Below are 7,192 nucleotides of genomic sequence, written 5' to 3'. Positions count from 1 at the left end.
GGGTAGGGGGTTGATGAAATATACCCCCTCGGTAACTCACACACTACAAACCTGACAACTTTTGTACCGTGGTCTTAGTAATTTTGGCAACGGGTGTGGGATGTGGGAAGGTGTTCAAAAAAACCCTGGGAACTTTCATGTAAATAGCTTGAAACTGTACGCACCTTATACGCGATAACATATGCATAAATACCATGACAACTTTGATCCGGGGTGGTGGGAGGGGAGAAAGTAGTTTGAAAACATATCCCTCCCGATGACTTCCATACAAATGTCACGATAATATACGTACCATCGACTTGATAACTCATGTACGAACACCATGATAACTTTGACCTTGGGGGAGGAAGTTGTTTGAAAACATAACTTTGATAACTTATGCATAAATAACATGGTAACTCGCGCACAAACACCGTGGTAAATTTGTCCCGGAAAAAATAGTTGTTGAAAATGTACCACGGTAACTCATGTGTAAATAACATGATAATAGACACACATCCGAGCTGATAACTTACTTAGCCCAGGCCTGGTAACTATTTTCATAGAAAAAAGTCATCAGAACATATCAACATGGGATATAGTTTGGTAAGTCTCATCGTAACTGATTTTTTATGTGAAAACGATTTTTTGATCAGACAGACGCTTTAACCTATAACACATTCTAATGTTTTGAAATATGTAGAATCGAGAATGCATCCATTTTTCCCTTTTAATGTATGTATCCATGTGCATGTGAAGAGAAAATTACAAGAACTATCTTTTATGTCCTAGTAATTTTTGTATAAATAACATGATAACTTATATACAACCGCATGATAACTCGTGTAGCACACGCGTGGTAACTTTTGACTCGAAAAAAATATCATCAAAACATACCAACATGGGATCTAGTTTCGAAGGTCTCGTCACGACGAATATTTTATGTGAAAACAATTTTTCAATCGGACCAACAGTTTGAGCTACAAAATATTTTAAATTTTCGCATTGGGAAGAATCTTTGATGGTATCATCAATTTCATTTTTTCTGCATGTATATGATTAGTAGCTCACAGAAAAAAGAACGAATATAAGATGAAGCTAATGCATGCATGCAAGCGAGGGAGGAATCGTGCGGATCTGTTACTTAACTTCAGTACGTGTGGAAGTTAGCACAGTCCTTTGCAAAAACTATAGTATTAATACGAAAATGCTAGACCTACGTACGGCTATTACGTGACTCACATAAACTTCCATTCCATCTAACTAAACACCCCCCCCCCCCCCCTGATTCCCAGGGTGGGCCCCAGCCTCCACTAATGTCCAATCAAAGACAGCCAAATCACCCCATACTTAAGGTACGTAAAAACCTTTTCGTAGGTGTAGCATTGCTCGTATTACAAAAATGCTAGACATACAAAGATTTACAAGCTTTTACAAGCACTTTCCATCTAACAACCAATCACAAACCTCTCCCCTCCCTGATTTTCAGGGGGGTGGACCGTCCCGCTCATTTGTTGACCAATAAAAACTAACCCACCTGTAAAAGCAGGTAAACTGTTTGTACATGTAGCATTGCCGCTTGTATTAATAATACAGTTTTTCGTTATAGCCAAACAGCTCACTGTAATTAAAACTGCAGTAATTAGGAAAATTGTAGTATTCTCAAGATGCATAGAAAATACTGAGCTTAACGCATATACACAAGTTCCTGCTTTCTCATGGAGTCAAGTTCATATTTGACCGTGGCAACGAAGTGGGCACATCCCACTTGCTTTTTTCTAGTCCAAAGTTGGACCCGGTAGTGGGTGTGAAATGTGAGGTCGATGAGCACATAGATATCTCTCACCTATTTTATGGTCATGCTCAAGCTTCATCCTCCCCAACAACCACCAAGCTCAATCGATGTGTTCTTGCCGTCGTCCCAGTGCTACCACTGCCCTAGTCTTGGTGTTGCTATGGCTCTACTATACGCCGTGCCGGACCTTCTCACTCGCCTTCAACCTCAACTTCTCCGACCCCAGCGCCTTCTCGTCTATCATCACCGCCGGCGACGCATCCATCAGTGCACCCACGCTTGAGCTCACAAAAAATGCACGTCAATTTCCCGACATTCGGAACAGCGTCGGACAGGCGACGTTCGCGCACAAAGTGCAGCTATGGAGCAGCTCCACTGGCGAGATGGCTAGTTTCACCACCAACTTCTCCTTCCAAATTACTCCTGCTCCTGGTGCATACAACATTCCATTTCCCTACGGTGATGGGATGGCCTTCTTCCTCGGGCATTTCCCTACGGCGATCCCGCAGAACAGCTCCGGCCGCAACCTCGGCCTCCTCACGGACTTCACTGCCGGGATAGGTGACGGCCGGATCGTGGCCGTTGAGTTCGACACTTACTCCAATCCGATATATGATGATATCAACGGGAACCATGTCGGCATCGACGTCAACTCCCTCTACTCCATGGCGTCCACGGACACTACAACCTCGCCGGGAAAGAACCTCTCCTCGTCCATTGTTATGGAAGCCACGGTGACGTACCACAATGACACCAAGATGCTGGCCGTTGATCTCCTCATCAGTGATGCCTTGTACCGGGTCAATGCAACCGTTGATCTGAGCAGAATTTTGCCGGAGGAGGTCGCTGTCGGCTTCTCCGCGGCGACTGGCTTATCCGCGGCTGGGCCACAGCAGGTGCTGTCATGGTCATTCAGTTCAACTCTCCCAGATCTTCCAACCAGCAACAGCTACAAAAAGTTGGTAAAAATCCTACTATCTGTACTAGTTCCTGTACTTTTTTTCTTGGTATGTGCGGTTATGGTATGGCGGCGACACAGGAAAATAAGAGCAAATGAGCATGGCCAAGAACAGTGTGTCGACAGAGCTGGCCTCGAGAGAGGTGTAGCTGCCGGCGGCCCCGGGCGGTACACGTACCGCGAGCTGGTTGCCGCGACAAGCAACTTCGCAGAGGAGAAGAAGCTGGGACGATGCGGCTTCGGGGGCGTTTACGGGGGTCACCTCACACTCAAACACGCTGCCGACAGTCGGGCGGTGGCTGTAAAGATGCTGTCGGCAGAGTCATCGGCGCAGGGGCGGAGGGAGTTTGAGGCAGAGGTGAGGATCATCAGCAGATTGAAGCATCGCAACGACCTTGTGCAGCTGCTGGGCTGGTGCGACAGCCGCAAGGGGCTCCTCCTCGTCTACGAGCTGGTCATGGAGGGCAGTCTAGACAGGTATCTCTACAACAACGACAGATGCCTCACATGGCCACAGAGGTACAAGATCATCCTCGGCTTGGGATCTGCGCTGCGCTACCTCCACAGAGAGTGGGAGCAGTGCATCGTGCACGGTGACATCAAGCCCAGCAACATCATGCTCGACTCGTCGCTCAACACCAAGCTTGGGGACTTTGGGTTGGCTCGGCTCGTCGACCACGGCACCGGGTAAATGCAGACCACCAAGGCCGTGCTCGGCACCGCCGGCTACATCGACCCGGAGTTCGTCAATCGCGCCGGCCCAGCACCGAGTCTGACGTGTACAGCTTTGGCGTCGTCCTCCTGGAAATCGTCTCAGGCCGGCCGCCGGTGACTGAAACCGCGGGGAAAACCTTCTCGCTACTCAAATGGGTGTGGAGTATGTACTACAGAGACGAGATCCTTGACGCGGCGGACCCGCGGCTGAGGGGTGTCCAGGACGACGAGTGGTGGATGGTGCGGGTGCTCGTTGTGGGCCTCTGGTGCGCGCTTCCGGACCGGAGCGAGCGGCCATCTGTGGCGCAGGCCATGAACGTGCTGCATTCAGAAGAGGCGAGGCTGCCACAGCTCTCGCCGTACATGTACATGGCCGTACGGCCAGATCCAGCGTCGTCCGCCGGGCACGGCGATTTCTCCATCGACGACCCTGGCCCAGGCCCCGGCTGCGGTTTCGTTCGCTCTTCTTCGAGCAACACCAAGGACACCATTCTTTCCCCGGGCTCCTCGTCGGCTGCGTCGGTTCGACATTCTAGGTTTCCAACGGTCTAGCTATTTGATGAGTTAAGATAAGGCTTCATTAATTTTTTGTTACAGGTTGCTATTGACCGAGGCAATTATGTTAAGAAACTAGCTGGGTGACCCGCGCATTTGCGCGGCTAGACATATTATGCATCTGTCATATTTGGCATATAATTCATTAATTATTTGGCCATGTTTTAAGCGATTAATCATATATTTTTCTTGCTTCTTTACCATTGACACTATACAATTCAAAATAAGCATAGGAAATTATTGTAGTGCAAATTTATGTCATCAAAGCCATCATAGTATTTTGTAAACCATTTTGTTTAGTCTAGTAATTATATTATTAGGAAGGACTTTCGGAATGGAACACAAGACATGCAATATTTAGAGATGGATCGGCCATATACCACCGTACATTGTCATATTAACCGTGAATTTTCTTTTCAACTACTCATCTCTAATGTGTATCTTTTCACTAAGAGTTCATTACACTTTTGATACATAAACTTGCATCCGATATACGTATCCATACAGAAACTTGAAAAATGATACAAATAGGTCCAACAACTTGTATTTTGGTTACGTTTGAGTGCATTTCTATCATCGTTTGTTAACTCTCCGTTAAAAGGTACACGCCAGCTGGCCCGCTCTCTATACCTACGTATGGGTTTCACGTGTGAGTAGCAAAGTATAGAAATAGAAGCGTAATAAAAGTTATTGCGCTCACCACCATTTGATTACAAGGTTGTTAGGCCACGGACTTGATCTCCAAGCTAGCTAACAGAAAGGTTGGAATAGGTCTCTTTGGCCTAACTGAATACAACAGCACGCACTTTTTACCCTGCAAAAAAAAAACATGCACGCTACATATTACAATGTTTAACAAAGCCCAGCAACATCATGCTCGACTCGTCGCTCAACACCAAGCTCGGAGACTTCGGGTTGGCCCGGCCATCGACCATGGCGCCGGGTCAATGCACACCACCAAGGCCGTGCTCAGCACCATCGGGTACATCGACCCAGAGTTCATCAACATGCGCCGGCCTAGCACAAAGTCTGACGTGTACAGCTTCGGCGTCCTCCTCCTGAAGATTGCCTCCGGCCGGCGGCCGGTGATCGAGACCGCGGAGAGGTCCTTCACGCTGCTCAACTGGAGGGGTATTTTTTCGCGAATACGCAAAAGCTTTGCGTATCTTTGCATTGATAGATAGAGCGGAAATACAGAGCTTTTGTTACTAATAGCGACCAAAAGTGTAGCATAGATGAATCCGTACACATGGATGACATGACTAAGCTCTATCGGCGCGGAGAGAGAGCAGTGGGCGCGCCTCCCACAATCTACAGAGGTCTACATCTCGGGGATGATGTTCTTAATCCTGTGACGCCGGCACGTGCCCAGGGCCATGCCTCCTCCTAGATGGTATGGACGACGCAACTGATGGAGGGACGATCGCCGCTGAATAGGCATCTGTTGTGGTGCTTCCAAAGCCACCAACCCGAGAGGATAGCCAAAGAAGAGAGGCCTTGTCGAAGTTGGCGTGGGACGTCGTTGATGTTTGAGGGTAGCTAGGTGATGAATTCCTCGTCGTGGCCTAGCAAGCGAGCGGTAGATCGGCACCATGAGAGGATCTCGTGTCATGCCGTGCGAGAGAAGGAGAATCCGACCAGAGTATGTTGCATCGTTTCTAGCTCTTGGTCACAGAAGAGGCATTTGTGCTCGTGGTGGAGGCCTTGGCGGGCGAGCCGATCGGCGGTATGTACCCGAGGTAGTCCAACGCCATGTGAGTCGGTCCGGCTCACCGTAGAGCTTGAGGAGGTTCAGCCGTCGCCAGAGGGAGATGTATTGGATGGCGGCCACGGTGGTAAGGGCGCCATGGATGTCGGCAACCCACGGGCGGTGCGTGAGGCAGTCGCGAATAGAGCATGGTTTGCGCAACAGATTAGGCACCTTGAAGTAGACTAGGGGTGCATGCTAAGAGATGGATTTCCAGTTGATCCAATGATCCTCCCAAAAGCGGCAGGGACGTACATCCACGATCAGCCAAGTCGTGGAGGCCCGGAAGATAGCCTGCACCTCGGGGCTCCGAGGGATGTGTAGGTGTTGCCATGGCCACGTCAAGTCCATTCTTTGCATCCAGAGCCAGCGCACATGTAGGGAGATGCCCAAGCGATGGAGTTCTGGGATCCCGAGTCCCCCAAGCAAGATCGACCAACACACTTGTAGCTAGTTGACAAGGCAATGTCCGCTGCTGGTGTCTTTTCGACCGTACCAGAGGAAGTTGCGGATGAGCTTGTTAGTTTGCTTGAGCATGGAAGGGTTGACAGCCACGGTAGGGAGAGTATGCACGGGGATGGCGGACAACACGTGACGACAGAGCGCCAAATGGTTGCTGCGAGACATCATGAATGTCCACCACGGGGATAGGCGACGATTGAGCTTGTTGATCAGGGGCAAAGAGAAGCCTAGGCCTCGGCCAGGAGCGGCGGCGCGCTAGCCATCGCAAGCGCGAGGTCAGCGGGCACGGGCCAGCAGTGAAAATCTGCAAGCACGAATCATTTCGGTGGCCAGGGGGCGGTCGAACATTTTGACGTATTTGTCGAGGATGTTGTCCGTGAATGGCTCATCTCCAAATGTTTTGGGGGACGAATTTATGGGATCTGTTCTGCCGGAGGGCTCATGGTACAAACAGGGTCCGCACCCCCTGTAACTCACACGCATATAATCCAATTGACTGCCTCCGGGCTCCGAAACGTAGGGCTGTTACTTCCTCCGAGAAGGGCCTGAACTCGTAAACCTCGCGTGTACAACTCCTCCATAGCTAGGATCTTGCCTCTACATCCCTACCCTCCTATTCTACTGTCAGACTTAGAACCACGACAGTTGGCGCCCACCATGGGGCAGGTGCCTTAGCGACTTGTTGGAGAAGTTGTGATTTTTCCGATCCCCATCGACATGGTTTCAGGCGGAGGCTTGGCCAAGGGCCACGAGATCCGTCTCGGTGCGCTTGTATTCATCGCCGACGACTCCGCTTGGCTCCAGGAAGCGCCACTCGACGTCGAGGCGCTCCCCGTCCGCGGGGCAACACACTTTCGCGCGTGCGTCCGTGGCGTCCTTCTACGGCAGCCGTCGACTCAGTATCAGTCGGCTCCCGTGCCGACCTCCCTCCCTGCAGCTCGCCGGAGCAAACGTTCCGGTCAGTCGAGGCTTCAGCGGTGGG

At 50.2% G+C, this 7,192-nt stretch overlaps 1 pseudogene; it reads left to right on the top strand.

The window, feature by feature from the left end:
- Positions 1-1,878: 1,878 nt before the first annotated feature.
- On the top strand, positions 1,879-4,018 carry LOC125529945 (annotated as a pseudogene).
- Positions 4,019-7,192: the final 3,174 nt, after the last annotated feature.

The sequence above is a fragment of the Triticum urartu genome, unplaced genomic scaffold (assembly GCF_003073215.2).
Source record: "Triticum urartu cultivar G1812 unplaced genomic scaffold, Tu2.1 TuUngrouped_contig_5967, whole genome shotgun sequence".
NCBI classification, from domain to species: domain Eukaryota; kingdom Viridiplantae; phylum Streptophyta; class Magnoliopsida; order Poales; family Poaceae; genus Triticum; species Triticum urartu.
This window is presented reverse-complemented; position numbering and strand designations above follow the sequence as displayed.